At 41.1% G+C, this 21,186-nt stretch overlaps 1 long non-coding RNA gene across 1 annotated transcript; it reads right to left on the reverse strand.

Moving 5' to 3' along the window:
* Positions 1 to 471: 471 nt before the first annotated feature.
* LOC118789778 lies at positions 472 to 1,674 on the reverse strand. The gene is made up of 3 exons (XR_005005479.1): positions 1,624 to 1,674; positions 762 to 833; positions 472 to 545 (listed from the first exon to the last, which is right to left on the reverse strand). It is a non-coding gene; the product is annotated as an uncharacterized LOC118789778 (long non-coding RNA).
* Between the last annotated feature and the right edge of the window lie 19,512 nt (positions 1,675 to 21,186).

Genomic DNA, 21,186 nt, shown 5'->3' on the forward strand with positions numbered 1-21,186 from the left:
AGATTTGCTAGGATTGATTTTAAATGAGATCTTGTCATGAATTCCATTTATTACTAGTGACTGGGTCCCCATTCATGAGATGTAACTAAACAGCTTACCATACACATTAAACTAGCATACAGATCAAATGCAGGTGGTCCAAGTATTCTTAAAAACCAAAGTGATGCCACCACCAACCCCACCTGGACACAGGACCCTATAAACTGTATGGACCTCCCAAGTCATATTCGGGCGGTTCACTGTTCGACACACATACACTCAGATATTATACTGACTTAAGCTTTGAAAAGCATGTTAAGAGAACGCCCTTACATACCAATGTCCATATAAACCATATAACACTCAGGCAACTGCACGCACACACACACACACACACAGCACCAATGAAACATGTTGGCAGTTTTAATATTTTGCCACAAGTAACATCATTAAGCAGTACATTGGATTTAATTTACCTTTACAATTTTGTTGAGTGGACCAAGCAATGGACTCATCTGATTTGGGTCGCTCGCAGCCGTCTGGATCTGGTTGCTCTCAGTCGTCATCTGTAGCAGATAAAGAACGGAGGAAAAGCACAACAAATAGACAGGTACTGGGAATGTACCACTAGACACGATATTTGAGATCTGAATAAAAGAAACCATCCTACTGTTGACAAAAAGCATGAGGAAAACTTTGCTTTAAACATCACTGGATAATTTTGTAAGATATAGACAATCAATGCAAGATTTTAATGAAAATCTAGATTTATGAAGACATACCTCTTCAATATCTTCGGTTGTGGATGGGGAATTTGTGGCCCCACAAACCTTCGGAGGCATTTCCTCAAGACCCTGCAAAAGGGGAAAAAAATGATATTATCATAAATACCTTGAAGACAGGATGTTCCCTGTGTAACATTATGTGAAAGGTATCACGGCTGCGTGTCTAAGTGTTTTGTGGGAAACAAAGCCACTCTGAAACTGTTCTTCAGTCACTTAACAGGCCACATGACTACAGTCTGTAGACTATGAAAACTATACCCTTCTAAGTTAATGCCGACTGATGAATTCAGCACTTGATTACTTCATTGTTTACTGCCAACCCACTTGCTAGAATGATCACACTCTACCTGGAAGCAGTGGCTGTAAGCTTTTTCACTGAGTGACTTCATGCCTTTGGAGTTCTTAGATTTGCTAGGATTGATTTTAAATGAGATCTTGTCATGAATTCCATTTATTACTAGTGACTGGGTCCCCATTCATGAGATGTAACTAAACAGCTTACCATACACATTAAACTAGCATACAGATCAAATGCAGGTGGTCCAAGTATTCTTAAAAACCAAAGTGATGCCACCACCAACCCCACCTGGACACAGGACCCTATAAACTGTATGGACCTCCCAAGTCATATTCGGGCGGTTCACTGTTCGACACACATACACTCAGATATTATACTGACTTAAGCTTTGAAAAGCATGTTAAGAGAACGCCCTTACATACCAATGTCCATATAAACCATATAACACTCAGGCAACTGCACGCACACACACACACACACACAGCACCAATGAAACATGTTGGCAGTTTTAATATTTTGCCACAAGTAACATCATTAAGCAGTACATTGGATTTAATTTACCTTTACAATTTTGTTGAGTGGACCAAGCAATGGACTCATCTGATTTGGGTCGCTCGCAGCCGTTTGGATCTGGTTGCTCTCAGTCGTCATCTGTAGCAGATAAAGAACGGAGGAAAAGCACAATAAATAGACAGGTACTGGGAATGTACCACTAGACACGATATTTGAGATCTGAATAAAAGAAACCATCCTACTGTTGACAAAAAGCATGAGGAAAACTTTGCTTTAAACATCACTGGATAATTTTGTAAGATATAGACAATCAATGCAAGATTTTAATGAAAATCTAGATTTATGAAGACATACCTCTTCAATATCTTCGGTTGTGGATGGGGAATTTGTGGCCCCACAAACCTTCGGAGGCATTTCCTCAAGACCCTGCAAAAGGGGAAAAAAATGATATTATCATAAATACCTTGAAGACAGGATGTTCCCTGTGTAACATTATGTGAAAGGTATCACGGCTGCGTGTCTAAGTGTTTTGTGGGAAACAAAGCCACTCTGAAACTGTTCTTCAGTCACTTAACAGGCCACATGACTACAGTCTGTAGACTATGAAAACTATACCCTTCTAAGTTAATGCCGACTGATGAATTCAGCACTTGATTACTTCATTGTTTACTGCCAACCCACTTGCTAGAATGATCACACTCTACCTGGAAGCAGTGGCTGTAAGCTTTTTCACTGAGTGACTTCATGCCTTTGGAGTTCTTAGATTTGCTAGGATTGATTTTAAATGAGATCTTGTCATGAATTCCATTTATTACTAGTGACTGGGTCCCCATTCATGAGATGTAACTAAACAGCTTACCATACACATTAAACTAGCATACAGATCAAATGCAGGTGGTCCAAGTATTCTTAAAAACCAAAGTGATGCCACCACCAACCCCACCTGGACACAGGACCCTATAAACTGTATGGACCTCCCAAGTCATATTCGGGCGGTTCGCTGTTCGACACACATACACTCAGATATTATACTGACTTAAGCTTTGAAAAGCATGTTAAGAGAACGCCCTTACATACCAATGTCCATATAAACCATATAACACTCAGGCAACTGCACGCACACACACACACAACACAGCACCAATGAAACATGTTGGCAGTTTTAATATTTTGCCACAAGTAACATCATTAAGCAGTACATTGGATTTAATTTACCTTTACAATTTTGTTGAGTGGACCAAGCAATGGACTCATCTGATTTGGGTCGCTCGCAGCCGTCTGGATCTGGTTGCTCTCAGTCGTCATCTGTAGCAGATAAAGAACGGAGGAAAAGCACAATAAATAGACAGGTACTGGGAATGTACCACTAGACACGATATTTGAGATCTGAATAAAAGAAACCATCCTACTGTTGACAAAAAGCATGAGGAAAACTTTGCTTTAAACATCACTGGATAATTTTGTAAGATATAGACAATCAATGCAAGATTTTAATGAAAATCTAGATTTATGAAGACATACCTCTTCAATATCTTCGGTTGTGGATGGGGAATTTGTGGCCCCACAAACCTTCGGAGGCATTTCCTCAAGACCCTGCAAAAGGGGAAAAAAATGATATTATCATAAATACCTTGAAGACAGGATGTTCCCTGTGTAACATTATGTGAAAGGTATCACGGCTGCGTGTCTAAGTGTTTTGTGGGAAACAAAGCCACTCTGAAACTGTTCTTCAGTCACTTAACAGGCCACATGACTACAGTCTGTAGACTATGAAAACTATACCCTTCTAAGTTAATGCCGACTGATGAATTCAGCACTTGATTACTTCATTGTTTACTGCCAACCCACTTGCTAGAATGATCACACTCTACCTGGAAGCAGTGGCTGTAAGCTTTTTCACTGAGTGACTTCATGCCTTTGGAGTTCTTAGATTTGCTAGGATTGATTTTAAATGAGATCTTGTCATGAATTCCATTTATTACTAGTGACTGGGTCCCCATTCATGAGATGTAACTAAACAGCTTACCATACACATTAAACTAGCATACAGATCAAATGCAGGTGGTCCAAGTATTCTTAAAAACCAAAGTGATGCCACCACCAACCCCACCTGGACACAGGACCCTATAAACTGTATGGACCTCCCAAGTCATATTCGGGCGGTTCGCTGTTCGACACACATACACTCAGATATTATACTGACTTAAGCTTTGAAAAGCATGTTAAGAGAACGCCCTTACATACCAATGTCCATATAAACCATATAACACTCAGGCAACTGCACGCACACACACACACAACACAGCACCAATGAAACATGTTGGCAGTTTTAATATTTTGCCACAAGTAACATCATTAAGCAGTACATTGGATTTAATTTACCTTTACAATTTTGTTGAGTGGACCAAGCAATGGACTCATCTGATTTGGGTCGCTCGCAGCCGTCTGGATCTGGTTGCTCTCAGTCGTCATCTGTAGCAGATAAAGAACGGAGGAAAAGCACAATAAATAGACAGGTACTGGGAATGTACCACTAGACACGATATTTGAGATCTGAATAAAAGAAACCATCCTACTGTTGACAAAAAGCATGAGGAAAACTTTGCTTTAAACATCACTGGATAATTTTGTAAGATATAGACAATCAATGCAAGATTTTAATGAAAATCTAGATTTATGAAGACATACCTCTTCAATATCTTCGGTTGTGGATGGGGAATTTGTGGCCCCACAAACCTTCGGAGGCATTTCCTCAAGACCCTGCAAAAGGGGAAAAAAATGATATTATCATAAATACCTTGAAGACAGGATGTTCCCTGTGTAACATTATGTGAAAGGTATCACGGCTGCGTGTCTAAGTGTTTTGTGGGAAACAAAGCCACTCTGAAACTGTTCTTCAGTCACTTAACAGGCCACATGACTACAGTCTGTAGACTATGAAAACTATACCCTTCTAAGTTAATGCCGACTGATGAATTCAGCACTTGATTACTTCATTGTTTACTGCCAACCCACTTGCTAGAATGATCACACTCTACCTGGAAGCAGTGGCTGTAAGCTTTTTCACTGAGTGACTTCATGCCTTTGGAGTTCTTAGATTTGCTAGGATTGATTTTAAATGAGATCTTGTCATGAATTCCATTTATTACTAGTGACTGGGTCCCCATTCATGAGATGTAACTAAACAGCTTACCATACACATTAAACTAGCATACAGATCAAATGCAGGTGGTCCAAGTATTCTTAAAAACCAAAGTGATGCCACCACCAACCCCACCTGGACACAGGACCCTATAAACTGTATGGACCTCCCAAGTCATATTCGGGCGGTTCGCTGTTCGACACACATACACTCAGATATTATACTGACTTAAGCTTTGAAAAGCATGTTAAGAGAACGCCCTTACATACCAATGTCCATATAAACCATATAACACTCAGGCAACTGCACGCACACACACACACAACACAGCACCAATGAAACATGTTGGCAGTTTTAATATTTTGCCACAAGTAACATCATTAAGCAGTACATTGGATTTAATTTACCTTTACAATTTTGTTGAGTGGACCAAGCAATGGACTCATCTGATTTGGGTCGCTCGCAGCCGTTTGGATCTGGTTGCTCTCAGTCGTCATCTGTAGCAGATAAAGAACGGAGGAAAAGCACAATAAATAGACAGGTACTGGGAATGTACCACTAGACACGATATTTGAGATCTGAATAAAAGAAACCATCCTACTGTTGACAAAAAGCATGAGGAAAACTTTGCTTTAAACATCACTGGATAATTTTGTAAGATATAGACAATCAATGCAAGATTTTAATGAAAATCTAGATTTATGAAGACATACCTCTTCAATATCTTCGGTTGTGGATGGGGAATTTGTGGCCCCACAAACCTTCGGAGGCATTTCCTCAAGACCCTGCAAAAGGGGAAAAAAATGATATTATCATAAATACCTTGAAGACAGGATGTTCCCTGTGTAACATTATGTGAAAGGTATCACGGCTGCGTGTCTAAGTGTTTTGTGGGAAACAAAGCCACTCTGAAACTGTTCTTCAGTCACTTAACAGGCCACATGACTACAGTCTGTAGACTATGAAAACTATACCCTTCTAAGTTAATGCCGATTGATGAATTCAGCACTTGATTACTTCATTGTTTACTGCCAACCCACTTGCTAGAATGATCACACTCTACCTGGAAGCAGTGGCTGTAAGCTTTTTCACTGAGTGACTTCATGCCTTTGGAGTTCTTAGATTTGCTAGGATTGATTTTAAATGAGATCTTGTCATGAATTCCATTTATTACTAGTGACTGGGTCCCCATTCATGAGATGTAACTAAACAGCTTACCATACACATTAAACTAGCATACAGATCAAATGCAGGTGGTCCAAGTATTCTTAAAAACCAAAGTGATGCCACCACCAACCCCACCTGGACACAGGACCCTATAAACTGTATGGACCTCCCAAGTCATATTCGGGCGGTTCACTGTTCGACACACATACACTCAGATATTATACTGACTTAAGCTTTGAAAAGCATGTTAAGAGAACGCCCTTACATACCAATGTCCATATAAACCATATAACACTCAGGCAACTGCACGCACACACACACACACACAGCACCAATGAAACATGTTGGCAGTTTTAATATTTTGCCACAAGTAACATCATTAAGCAGTACATTGGATTTAATTTACCTTTACAATTTTGTTGAGTGGACCAAGCAATGGACTCATCTGATTTGGGTCGCTCGCAGCCGTTTGGATCTGGTTGCTCTCAGTCGTCATCTGTAGCAGATAAAGAACGGAGGAAAAGCACAATAAATAGACAGGTACTGGGAATGTACCACTAGACACGATATTTGAGATCTGAATAAAAGAAACCATCCTACTGTTGACAAAAAGCATGAGGAAAACTTTGCTTTAAACATCACTGGATAATTTTGTAAGGATATAGACAATCAATGCAAGATTTTAATGAAAATCTAGATTTATGAAGACATACCTCTTCAATATCTTCGTTTGTGGATGGGGAATTTGTGGCCCCACAAACCTTCGGAGGCATTTCCTCAAGACCCTGCAAAAGGGGAAAAAAATGATATTATCATAAATACCTTGAAGACAGGATGTTCCCTGTGTAACATTATGTGAAAGGTATCACGGCTGCGTGTCTAAGTGTTTTGTGGGAAACAAAGCCACTCTGAAACTGTTCTTCAGTCACTTAACAGGCCACATGACTACAGTCTGTAGACTATGAAAACTATACCCTTCTAAGTTAATGCCGACTGATGAATTCAGCACTTGATTACTTCATTGTTTACTGCCAACCCACTTGCTAGAATGATCACACTCTACCTGGAAGCAGTGGCTGTAAGCTTTTTCACTGAGTGACTTCATGCCTTTGGAGTTCTTAGATTTGCTAGGATTGATTTTAAATGAGATCTTGTCATGAATTCCATTTATTACTAGTGACTGGGTCCCCATTCATGAGATGTAACTAAACAGCTTACCATACACATTAAACTAGCATACAGATCAAATGCAGGTGGTCCAAGTATTCTTAAAAACCAAAGTGATGCCACCACCAACCCCACCTGGACACAGGACCCTATAAACTGTATGGACCTCCCAAGTCATATTCGGGCGGTTCGCTGTTCGACACACATACACTCAGATATTATACTGACTTAAGCTTTGAAAAGCATGTTAAGAGAACGCCCTTACATACCAATGTCCATATAAACCATATAACACTCAGGCAACTGCACGCACACACACACACACACAGCACCAATGAAACATGTTGGCAGTTTTAATATTTTGCCACAAGTAACATCATTAAGCAGTACATTGGATTTAATTTACCTTTACAATTTTGTTGAGTGGACCAAGCAATGGACTCATCTGATTTGGGTCGCTCGCAGCCGTTTGGATCTGGTTGCTCTCAGTCGTCATCTGTAGCAGATAAAGAACGGAGGAAAAGCACAATAAATAGACAGGTACTGGGAATGTACCACTAGACACGATATTTGAGATCTGAATAAAAGAAACCATCCTACTGTTGACAAAAAGCATGAGGAAAACTTTGCTTTAAACATCACTGGATAATTTTGTAAGATATAGACAATCAATGCAAGATTTTAATGAAAATCTAGATTTATGAAGACATACCTCTTCAATATCTTCGGTTGTGGATGGGGAATTTGTGGCCCCACAAACCTTCGGAGGCATTTCCTCAAGACCCTGCAAAAGGGGAAAAAAATGATATTATCATAAATACCTTGAAGACAGGATGTTCCCTGTGTAACATTATGTGAAAGGTATCACGGCTGCGTGTCTAAGTGTTTTGTGGGAAACAAAGCCACTCTGAAACTGTTCTTCAGTCACTTAACAGGCCACATGACTACAGTCTGTAGACTATGAAAACTATACCCTTCTAAGTTAATGCCGATTGATGAATTCAGCACTTGATTACTTCATTGTTTACTGCCAACCCACTTGCTAGAATGATCACACTCTACCTGGAAGCAGTGGCTGTAAGCTTTTTCACTGAGTGACTTCATGCCTTTGGAGTTCTTAGATTTGCTAGGATTGATTTTAAATGAGATCTTGTCATGAATTCCATTTATTACTAGTGACTGGGTCCCCATTCATGAGATGTAACTAAACAGCTTACCATACACATTAAACTAGCATACAGATCAAATGCAGGTGGTCCAAGTATTCTTAAAAACCAAAGTGATGCCACCACCAACCCCACCTGGACACAGGACCCTATAAACTGTATGGACCTCCCAAGTCATATTCGGGCGGTTCGCTGTTCGACACACATACACTCAGATATTATACTGACTTAAGCTTTGAAAAGCATGTTAAGAGAACGCCCTTACATACCAATGTCCATATAAACCATATAACACTCAGGCAACTGCACGCACACACACACACACACAGCACCAATGAAACATGTTGGCAGTTTTAATATTTTGCCACAAGTAACATCATTAAGCAGTACATTGGATTTAATTTACCTTTACAATTTTGTTGAGTGGACCAAGCAATGGACTCATCTGATTTGGGTCGCTCGCAGCCGTTTGGATCTGGTTGCTCTCAGTCGTCATCTGTAGCAGATAAAGAACGGAGGAAAAGCACAATAAATAGACAGGTACTGGGAATGTACCACTAGACACGATATTTGAGATCTGAATAAAAGAAACCATCCTACTGTTGACAAAAAGCATGAGGAAAACTTTGCTTTAAACATCACTGGATAATTTTGTAGGATATAGACAATCAATGCAAGATTTTAATGAAAATCTAGATTTATGAAGACATACCTCTTCAATATCTTCGTTTGTGGATGGGGAATTTGTGGCCCCACAAACCTTCGGAGGCATTTCCTCAAGACCCTGCAAAAGGGGAAAAAAATGATATTATCATAAATACCTTGAAGACAGGATGTTCCCTGTGTAACATTATGTGAAAGGTATCATGACCAATGATATGATGACATTCTAATCTATAGTTCTATTTGATTGTGCTAGCCTCAGTACCAAAGAGTTGAACGAGTCAATGGCTTGTAGTGGCACGGTACAATTAACAGGGTCCCCATCTACAACCCACCATATACATTGTATCTGTGCTACAGGTATGTGACAGCATAGTTGTGTTCATACCATGTCAAAATCAAAACTTTTTTTTTCCACCTTAAATTGTCAAACCCTGTCATGGTAATTACAACCAACAAAAATTACCAGTGGAAAACTAGGAAATGAGAGAAACTGATTACATGTGAACATATAGTTTAAATAAAACGAAATCACTTCTTGACCTCTATGTAGGCATATTGAGACGAAAATTGAAACTATGGACCTGACTGAAAAGGTTTTACTGGGAACAAATAACTAGCAAATTGTCAATGTCAGCCCTGTGTAATTGTGCACAATATCAGCAACATTAAAAGATTAAATATACAAGATTAAATTTAAGAAGAAAAAGTTACATTTGCTGACACCAACCATCCATAGGTAGCTTCAAACCTTTTATACAAATCATATAACACATTTTACTTACCTTATCAAAGCTTTTGAGCAGACCAGTTGATACACCTGCAGAGGCCTTTTTTTGCCACCGACTTGTTGATGGCTTTTGAATACTCGTAGAAGGCTCTGATGTAGATGGTTCCTCATCACGCTGCCCCTCCGAAGACTTTCCTCCAGGTTTCTGAAGATTTTAACAAACATCAGACCAATGAGACCATGAGAACCATACATGTTCTAATACAGTCAGTATCTTTGATATGTGTATGTGGCAGTGTAGTTGATATAGTGAAAAACAATTAACAATGTAACAGTTTTTAATGCTATAAAAAACATGTTCAGACCAAAGCTGGATAATTTACAGTATTTATGTACATGAAATTTTCTATAGTTAGAGCATTTCCTTCATGAGAACTATCAATTTCACAAAGTAAAATTTTGACCACCTTGCATCTCCATGGCCAGTCTGAGTCACCATAATTATAGGTGATCTCCTCTCCTGGACTTATGTCTCGTACTGCAAACAAACACAGATGGGGCTTCCCTTGCACAGCAAAGTACTTCATCTTGGCATTAGGTTTTATATGGTCATCATTTACAAGTCTTCCAAGTGACCCATCCTCTTTTGCTGCATCAACACTACAAAAACACAAGTAACAATTTACTTTCAATTTATATGCTTAGGCAGTGTAAATTAGCCTGACTTAAGAACCTTCTATAAACAATTTCTGCATGTTCAACAAACAAAAAGCAACATGTTGTTTAATTCTAATTAGACTAAGCATTGACATATAATACGCACCACCAGAGTTTCCCATTAAAACGGAACTCGAACATGAACACCTTACAGCGGTCATGGTAAAGTCTCTGTCTCCTCTCACATTCTTGCTTGCTTATTAGTTCACCTCTGTATTCCAACAGAAAGTCTCCTTTTTCAAATGGAACAGAGGTGAAGATGCCACGACCTAGTACATACACAACCAACAAATAAGTGACAAAAAGTAAAGTAACACATTTTAAAGTTTAATCATGATTAAACAGTCAGAAGATTCAACTTACCTTTGAAGGCATTGATGTATTTGATGTCAAGTCCCACTTTGTCCCTTCCAGTATTAACAAAAAATTTTGCATCTTCCTTTGGATTAATGCGTCTTCGCCTTTGCATGTTTCACTGGCAGTTGTCAAAAACTTAAATTACCAAAGATGACTGTCAGGATTATTATGTTCATGTGTAAGACAAGCATGCTCAGAAAACAAAAGTCTACAGCTGTGAAATCCAGTAATGTACAACCAATATCTGGACAGAAGCCAGATTTTATTTAACACTGCTTAACAAATTAACAAATTAATTCATTACATATGCAAACGGAGCAATATGCCCCCCCTTAAAATTTTGCAAAACGGTAGGCAAACAGGTTTACATTTCAAGAACACATTGAGAGAATTATGCCTGTATTTTGCACGTTTCCCTCCCGCAAAGTGTAGCAACACCTTTCTACCAGAGAAACAGGCTGGTGGCGTGTTAGCATGTATGATAAAAAAAGAACCTAGCTAGCCTGCTTGTTGGGTATGATAAAAAAATAGCTAGCTAGCTAGCCTACCGTATATCTAGCCCGTCTATGTATGCTAAAACGTAGCTCGCTAGCCTTTAGTGGGCTATGATTAAAGGTGGCTTGCTCAACTACCGTGTAGCTAGCCTTTTCGTGTATGATAAAAAGCAGGTAGCTATTGAGGTAGAGGTAGCAGGTAGAGTTGCTAATTAGCTGCCTCACTTTTCTGAAAGACAAACATGAGTTGCTAATTAGCTGCCTCACATGGTCTCCTCCTCCAGGCTAACCTGAAACAACTGCAGCTAACAGTTAGCTCTCCTACCAAATGCCAAGCGGGACCAGTGGGAAGTTATAGTGCTAAACCAGTTCATACGCCCCAAAATGATTTTACATACGGTGGCCAATTAAGATAAAATATGCAGTGTAAGTTAACCTGGCTTCATTTTCATCAAAACAGACATCTGAAATTGCACTGAACTGCATTTTACACCAAAAACACATTACTTATAAGTTAGCCTACAGTTACTTTAAAAAACGAAACACTTGCTCAAGCAAAAAGCAGCTATATTTACAAATATAAATGCTTACCTGTATGCGTTTAATCCTCCTGTAAATCCATTAGGCCATGCCGCTGCTTTGCACATTTAAAATTTAAATCGCCTATGTCTGGGCGGACCTTGGAGTCGACTGTCTGTAGATACCGCCCACATGCGTAAACCAGCCAATCACAAGAAAGCCCGCCAAATTCGCATTGTGTGTATCGAAAATGTGTATGAAACTGCAATGCAGCCAGCAGCTGCAGGGTGCGCTGTTCTATACACTGGAATACACTCAAAATCAGGTCAAGTGGTAAATGTGGACTTTCAAAGAAAATGAGAAAATATGTTATTTAGACATTAACAAATGCAGTTACACTCTTTGAATTATGAGGACTATGGCATAGTCCGCCTATTACCCTTAGGTCCCCGGAGCCCAGGTGGGTAGTCAGGTGTATTGTCCTTCTATACCATATAACCCAACACACACACACACACACACACACACACACACACACACACACATGCACACACACACACACACACACACACACACACACACACATACACACACACACACACACACACACACACAAACTTACATATATACATACATGTTTTCTCAGTGCAGAAGATAGCAATGTAAAAAAGACAGACACCCTGCAACAACCTGTCCATCTCAGTGCTTATATTCTGTAATGTAGCATTGGATAGTGTGGTGTTGGGGGGTGGGGGGGGGGGGGGGGGTGCAGAAAACAGGGATTTACTGCTGTCTGTCTTGGCGGTGAATTGGTAAAGTGAGGATTTGGTGGAGAAATGACTGTCGATCCATGAATATGAAGACAAACGTCAATAAAGCTTGGCGTAGATAATACTCGTTTCTCCGCTCAGCTTAGAGTGGCTGGTGTCAGGATGCAGTCGGTCATTCACTGCTACTGGTGACCAGAGATCACTCAGACAGAGGGTAGAAGCCTTTTTACAGACACTCAAATACACCAGTTGCTAAAAGACCAATATTTTACTTCTCTTGAACTGAATATGCTGGCCATGTCTGTGTTAATGAGGCAATGAAAAACTTCTAAAGGTAAAAATGAGCTGATGTCTATGCTACTTCACTATCTCCCACTTTGTCCATTGATGGACCCATTTACTACACGCCATTCTTACATTGAAGAGTTTTATCCATTCCTCAGGCGGGATTATTCTGGGCACACCCCATGGTTTAGGAATATGTTTCATTTTCTACCATTTATCATGCAGTTCTTCTGTAAAACCTTTACAACAGCGCTAGTTAGTCTTGGCAGTTCAAGCATTTACACACCCACACCCCAACACAGCTACTCCCTAATAATGACAGAGAAAGTCCATAAATATAGAAGATTCACTCGTCCATCAGATTCATTGCGTTGTGGTTTTTCTCTTTGTTTAGCATTGCTTCTTCCTTTTGCTTGTGTGTTCTTGGCTTCAATTGTGCAGCAAAAGTTAGCGCATCCCTACTTTCTGGGACTGGAATATTTCCTAAGCATGTGCAGTGCAGTGACATTTTGAACTTCCTTGTTCTTAAAAATTTGGAAACTAGTATTGCACTCCAGTTAAAACCCCTGAAATAAACAAAAAGTCTCCTCAGCAGGTTTTCTGTAGTCACCTGAGAGGTAACATGGACATAAATTTAATAGTGAGGGGAGATTAGGTCTGACTTAGCAGCATGGTTTCTGGAAAAGGTTTTCTCCTGGCTGTAATACATAGTTTTGTCAGAGCAGCAACTGATGCAACTGTGATGCTTGAGCCTCCATTATACCCTTCAACACACTGTGTGTTTGTGTCAGCATGGATTGATAAAAACAGCACTCTCTGTTGTGTTACAGTCATTTCTGGCCTGGGGGACACAGCAACATCCCCCCCCCCTCCACCCCCCTCCCCCGCATCTCTCCGCGCTGAACGAGTTAAAGATATTAAGCGTTGGAAGAGGCGCGGGAACCTTTTGAGAGACTGCAGAAATGAGCTGTCGGGGTAGGCTCCGAGGTGCGGGACTTGTAAGCAGATGTCATTCTAATAACGTGCGCTGGAGAACACACCTGGCCTAAGCCCGGCTGGATGAGGCAGCAAACCCTGCTGCTGCCAGCTAATGCTGCTTTATGAGGCGCCATCTCATGAAGACAATGCCCACTTTATGCCACACGCTTAAAGTATTTAGCTAAAGGCACTGCAATTTTTATTATTTCATAAGCCGCAATTTTGAAATGTGATTTTCTCATTTTTTTCTTGCTTAGAAAAGCCACGGATCCTTGTTTTTTTTCAGCACGTTCAGACATTTTTTTTATTGTGCTTTCAATGTCCAGTTTGGTAGTCTGACCTGATAAATTCACCATCATGAGAGACAAGCTTAGGAGAGCCTGTTCTGCGATTTACATCAAAACGGGGTATTGTTGATGCACTCCTGAGCATCACATACAGGAATTCAACATGCCGTTCATTGCACTTTCTTTTTCTTTTCTGCATTCAGGATTCTACTGATGATTCTGAGTAACTAAAGGGGACTGTACCGCCCATCCGCGCATGTTTTTTGAAGTCGTACAATGACTTTGCAGCATTGGGAGAGCCGGTAAAAACGGGCTTATGAATGAGTGATTATCTTGCGCGTGCCGCACGCCGTTATTATTTCGCTCTATTAAGATGGAGATGCTTTCTGAGTGGACTCAGGCAGCAGGAGTGCTTGTTTTTTCCGCCCGGCTCCGACGCTCGCTCACTCATTACCTGACAGCGGAGGGCTCAGGAGTATAACTTAATAAAAGTTAATCATGGGAATCTTGCTCATTAATTAAATTTCTGCTGGTTGCTTACCATAATTCACTCATGCCTCCTCTCTTGCAGACGAGCCGCTCGGTGGAAGCGTTCCTGTTGCTCTGGGCGGCTGGGGGCTCCGGGCTGGGACTGCCTCAGACGGCCTGTGCAGGGGGGTAGCGCATCGTGGGTCCCAGGTAGCTCCACAGGCGAAGACACCTCCTGCAAAACCAGAGGGGTTTGGGTGGGACAAGGGAATGGTACCCTGAAATAAACTGACTGAAATGTCCCTGGGAGGGCAGCCGCTCGCTTGAAGTTTAAGATGGAGTGTTTTCGAAGGCCTGGGATTGAACACACACCAAAATACACCTTGAATTTAAGAACATTCCGGAGTGTGTAGGGTTTGCTTACTGAATCGCCTGGAGCGCACAGTCTTGGACCTGCTGAAACTGAAACATTCTGTCAGTTGGCTCACAAGAACTGTAGCTGTGCCTTCCTGTCTATGTCCATCACTCCATTTGCTGTCTAATCTTTGCTTGTTGTTCTGCCTCTTCCGACCAGGACATAAACGCAGACAAACCGCTGGTGAAACCCGACAAGCTGCCTTGGATGAAGTCCACAGTCAGGCCGGGAAGGAGAGATGCTAAACACTCTGGTCACTATAATGCGAGGATGTGTCAGTGTGAATTGCTTCCTGGCTTTCGTTGTGGGATGACTGTATCATTAAATACTTTGTGTGGTTTTATACGCCTGTCTCATGGCTGTTATGATAGTTTTGACCCGGCAGGTTCCTGAATGCAACATACAAAACTAAACTGATCACTGAGACATTAGCCTTATCTGATTAACATTGTGTTTACTGTGTCTTCATTTCTGTCCTGTCGAGAAGTAAAGAAAAGAAGGTGTATATAATACTCAGTTTGGTATGTTTTATAGCTAACATTGATGTAACATTACAGAAAGGTCTTTTAAAAAGGCTACTTTCAAGCACATAGGCTTATCCATTGGCTGGGTTATGTTTTATTTTATTCTGGCTGTCTATCTATCTATATATATAATTATCTATATAGTTATCTATCTATCTATCTATCTATCTATCTATATGGCTGTCTGCCTGACTGTTTGTCTGTCTGTCTGCTGAGCTGCTCATTAGTGTGATGTTCAGTAGCACTGTTAAATTTAATTTGATGTAAAATTAGATTTTAGAAGTCAGACAAGATCTAGCAAGTACCAGATATGTACTATATGTACTGTATGTGTATTATACACAATGACCACTTCTTTTGGAAAGAAAAAATACAATGAAAAAATATACATATAATATTCCTCTACCAAAATGTAAGTATTACTGATATGAAGCCCTTCATTAAATGATATCAAAGCCTTTCTGAATACTGTAGCACAGCAGATATGTAATCTTTCTTAGATATTACCCAGTACACATTTCATGACCCTTCTTTGTTGTAACCGGCTTGGCGATGACCTAATGTGTCTCCTACTCTATTTACTTTTTTTTCCCTCGCTGGTGTGATTGATAAGGCGATAATCCGTCCGAGGCGATGCTTACCAGGCCCCCAGTCAGACGAGGGTGGTCTGTGAGCTCCTCTGGGCCTGAGACGTTAATTGGCACTGTGCTGGTGCGTTAGCTGCATTTTGAGGTGTGAACTGCGCTGGGCTTTTGCAGAAACACCACCCGTTCACAGGTAGCGGCGACGACATGGCAAAGTGAGCCGTTAAACCCACCAAAGGCCCCCCCTGCTCCCACCCCACCCAATCCCACCCCCCCACATAGGCTGTCCTGAGAAGATCTGCTCTCATCTTTTAATGTTGAGGCAAGAGGGTGAAATAACATATCAAATATATGTCGAAAAGACATGAACAAATTCAAAACATTACTGGTATGCGTTTGGAGCACTGGAGATATTGTGGTGGAAATATGACAATATAATTATATTCTCATTATTCTACACACATAGGCTCTGGCTTGATGCATATGAGTGCACTATAACTGTGTTGTAAACAGTAAGTTCATTGTTGAGCTATGAAGTGACAAAATTTGTAAGGAGATAATCAGAGCAATGGTTCAAGTGGCAGTTCAGTAATTATCACATTATGTAGAGCAGGGGTGGCCAACCCTCTCCTGGAGAGCCACATGTCCTGCATGTTTTAGATCTCTCCCTGCTCCAGCACAGCTGATTCAAATGATCAACTCGTTATGAACTCCTGAAGCTGCTGAATAACAAACTGATCATTTGAATCAGCTGTGTTGGAGCAGGGAGAGATCTAAAACATGCAGGCTCTCCAGGAGAGGGTTGGCCACCCCTGATGTAGAGGGACAGAGAGGGTGAACCTGAATAGTTTATGGAATACAGTAAACAGATGCTCCAGCCCTCTAAAATAATTCACCACACAGACAAAAACTGCTGAATTTGCCAGCCCTGCAAAGTTTGCTTCGGTTTCCAGTACTGCTTACATTAGTAGCATCTACACTAAAGTGACCCCAGAAATCTGGACATTTTATTTATTAAATTGCCTATGTACTTTTTCAGAACAAATCTCAACAACTCATTTTAATCATGCTGCATCCAACGTGTACTGTTTCATATAATCTCCATGAGAGGTCCCTGGGGAATTGCAAATAATAAACAGTTATTAGTAAATGCATTCCAGCAGGGTGGCCTTTTGTCCGTGACTCAAACCAGGCACCTGAATGGGCACTCAGTAATACTCTGTGAGAAAGCAAGGCCCAGACACAGACGTTGCTCCATCACAGAGGAAGACAGGGTGAGGAGAAGTCAATACTGCGAATGTCACTGACTTTGGAAGTCAAAGGTAATGCAGCCAAATGATCACAAAGATTCTGATTATTCCAAAAAGCCATATCACATCAGACCCACGTCAGGCTAAAATCGAAAGCTTTCACATGGTTTTGGCTTTTCAGATTGAGTACTGTTTATTTAATTATTTCTTTAATGCATCATGGTTCCGGCAAATGCAATCAACATAATTTTGCCCAGATTTGTGGGAGGAGGGTTCATACTTCAACACAGTGCTTTGAATGTCAGCAGCTGACATTGTACTTTTGCTTGAACACAAACACACACACACGCACGCACGCACGCACACACACACACACACACACACACACACACACACACACACACACACACACACACACACGCCATTAACAATGGCGATGTTCATTTCATAGATGTGCAATTTGTCTCTGAAAATCAAAGGCCTACCGATGTTAGACAACTAGAGTTGGACAACTGCTACTCTAACTAATTTCTCCTCCATCACAGAACCAAATCCTTTTCTGGCAGTCAGTTGTTTGAAGCCCCTCTTATGTCTGGCTTTAATGTTTTGTGGTCTTCCTGCATCAGCTCCTTGGTAAGTATGAAGTATGAATCATATTGCCTCCATTGATATCTTACCCAAATTTTCTGTTAGTGATATTGTATACAATTTTGCTCTGTTCATATTGTGAATAATTTTACTCTGTTCACGATTAATCATTATTATACTCTAGGTTACTTTATTATTTTTTATTATTATTATATTTGATTATATTATAACCATACTCTAAGTTACTCTACTATACTGTACAAAGCTGTAAAGTAAAACTTTTGTCTGTATATAACGTTGACTTTCAAACACAATTTCCTTCATTTGTTCACTGTGTCCCAGAACTCACCAAACTGTATGTGAAGATAAAAAAGTAACAATGCATTTATCTGTGAATCAAAGTTAAGGAAATATATCCTCTTGTCACAGACGATTAAAAGCTGCTGTTGCTGAACAAAAAAAAAAACAGGCCTTTGAGAATTTAAACAACTGAAACTAGGAACATTCAAAAATACGTGACATCAGGAGGAACAATGAGAAAGCTTTGCTATGCCTTTCAGTTTTAAGACAGAGACAAAGGTCTGGTAACTGTCTGAACTTATTTACATTCCCATTGATTGGGAGGCACTTAGGGGCAAGCGAGGGGGGCTGGGGGTTAGGCTGGGGGCCCACCTGAATGAAGCACTCCTGCAAAGCTTCAGCAAAAGGGATCTGCTCTCTCACCGCGTGGGGGGGGTTGGGCGCAAATAAACCAGCAAATAAAGCAGGTAAAATGAAATACGTATTCCACATTATGAATGGGAAGTTCAACTTTTGTGCTACATTTCCGGCTCTCCCTCATATAAAACGGCACGGGCCAAAAATAAAAAAGGAGAGAGTGGGGAAGAAAGACGAGATGAACCTGAAATTCAAGAGCAGATCATTATACTAATATATCAAGCAAAGCAAGCCGCAGCTTAATTACCCCCTCTGAGATGGGGGAAAACGAAGCACAACCTTCAGTTATACAGCTGTTCTCTGCCTACGCCCTGACTTATTATTCCCCTTATTTATTTATTTATCCATTTATCTATCGCCCCGATCTTTCCCTTTAAAAAGTTTATTTATCGTGACCTGCGCCAGGCTCCCCCCCCCCCCCCTGTTTTTTTTCTCTCCCCCGTCCCCTCCTCCGTGGCATGTGAATCTGTATATTCACAAATGAGTGCTATTCATCTGCGCAGGGCTGCATTCTTCTGCTGTCCCCTCGCTGCGTCAGACGCACTTCTCGGGCCTTTGTGCTCGGCTTGCAGGCTCTTCATCCCCGCTGTTCATCATGCTGATGGTGGACCTTTATCTTGCTCTAGTGCAGCTGCACTCAGCCTATCGAAAGTGCTGAGAGATACAAGGAGAATGGAGAGAGAGAGAGAGAGAGAGAGAGAAAAGGGGAGAGATGGAGAGAGAGAGAGAGAGAAAAGGGGAGCGATGGAGATGGAGAGAGAGAGAGAGAGAGAGAGAGAGAAAAGGGGAGGGTGGAGATGGAGAGAGAGAAAGAGAGAGAGAGAGAGAGCGGGAGAGAGAGACAGAGAAAGAGAGCGGAATGGCCAGTGCCCGTACGAAAGGATAATTTGTACTTTCTCCATAAATAAGGGGGACAGGCTAATTACTGGCTTAACAAGGGCAGCCTGCGGATCCTCAAGTCAAAAGGACAGGCATAATTATTAACCATCAAAGTGCATTCATATCGTGGCACAAAAGGACGAGGTGGAGGGAGGAGTGGGGGTGGGGGGGGGGCTCATAGCAAATGGATCCTGCTAATAAACAGCACTGAGAGCAGCATTATGTGTCTCCTTGGATGCAGGCACATTAAGGTACTCTGACACGGAGCAACCGGCCCAAAGACAAGAGCACAGGGAGGACGAGGGAGGGGAAAATAGAGGATGATAATTAACAGCTCCCATTGGCTTTGTGCGGACGGGGGCGGCCGTCTTCGGGTGACCCATATAAAATGCCGAAGCCGGTCTATTAGTGACCCACGGCTGCATGGGGGATGGACGATGCTTGATGGTGATCGGGAGGGGGGGGTGGCAGGGTCGCCAGGGGTCACAGAAGTTGGGCAGAAATGGCACAGAACGGCCTGTCGGACACATTTACGACAGCACACCTGGGGGTTGATGACCGTTTCGGCATAGATGAATGCAAGTGCTAGTGCTAACAGATAAAATGGATGAAATAATATAAAACAAATATAAAAACAAAAAAGGCATAAATCTTGCCTTATAAAAAATAACAACAAGAAACAAACAGGCTAAAAAAATGGAAGGCACTGCCTGTTTCCCTCCTTTCCCTATGAAAATAATGACTCCAGACATATTTTTCTTATCATAAAGGCTGAGATCGAGGGTCTGCTGAAAGAAATTAGAAGGGGTTGGGATTTCAGCTTTAGAGGAGTGGATGGAATCTAGGTAAACAGAAATTCAGGGCGGGGGGTTATAGGTGATATTTTTAAGTGTGAGTTATTGCTGTCATTTTCTGACATCTTAACCCAACGGGCACTCGGCCTGGTGATGAGGCAGGGAATCTGATGCGGGGGATCTCAGGGAGGGATGAATGAAAATGAATTTGAATATGATTCTGGGAGCTGAGTGATTGGTCAGAAGTAGCTGTGGGGTAGGTGGGGTAGGGGTGCGGGAGTGTCCCCTGGGGTGCTGCTGTTTCAATGCAGTTTTCTCATTGTTATTTCACAGTCGCCACTCTTTACCTAATCCTGGCCAGAGGTCAGAGGTCAAGGCTTCCGCAGCCCATGACAATGCCATCACATTCCACCGGACTTTCTCAGGGAAAGGGGAGACAGCATATTTTCGATATTTCCAAGGCCAACCATTCCTCATCTCTCATATATATATGGTGTCTTTTATTCATACCACTGATTACATAAGATATGATAGAAAAAAGATGTATTGGATATTTTTCTGCTTATTTTTGAGTTATGTGTGAATTTTAACAGTACAGAGATGAATTATATTTTTAAAAAATGTGAATTGTATTGCACAAACGAGCAAGATCATGTTTATTCATACCCTTGTAGTGAATATTTTGTACGCCCCCCCCAAGAAGTGCTGAAACATCAGTGTAATCTAAGCCAGAGGAGGATTTAGAAAACACAGGTGGCAAGTTACAGGTCACAACTACAAATGGATCATTTCAAAAAGGACCACAGTTTAACAAATAATTGAACATAGGTGCAGATATCAAACTGGGGGTTTTGTGTAAAGGGGTACAGTTTTACAAGATGTACAGGAGAAATGGAATGGAATCCACCCTTTAACAGACAAGTTGATTTTAGGAGTGATTTGCAACAGCC

This window comes from Megalops cyprinoides, chromosome 15, assembly GCF_013368585.1.
Source record: "Megalops cyprinoides isolate fMegCyp1 chromosome 15, fMegCyp1.pri, whole genome shotgun sequence".
Classification (NCBI taxonomy): domain Eukaryota; kingdom Metazoa; phylum Chordata; class Actinopteri; order Elopiformes; family Megalopidae; genus Megalops; species Megalops cyprinoides.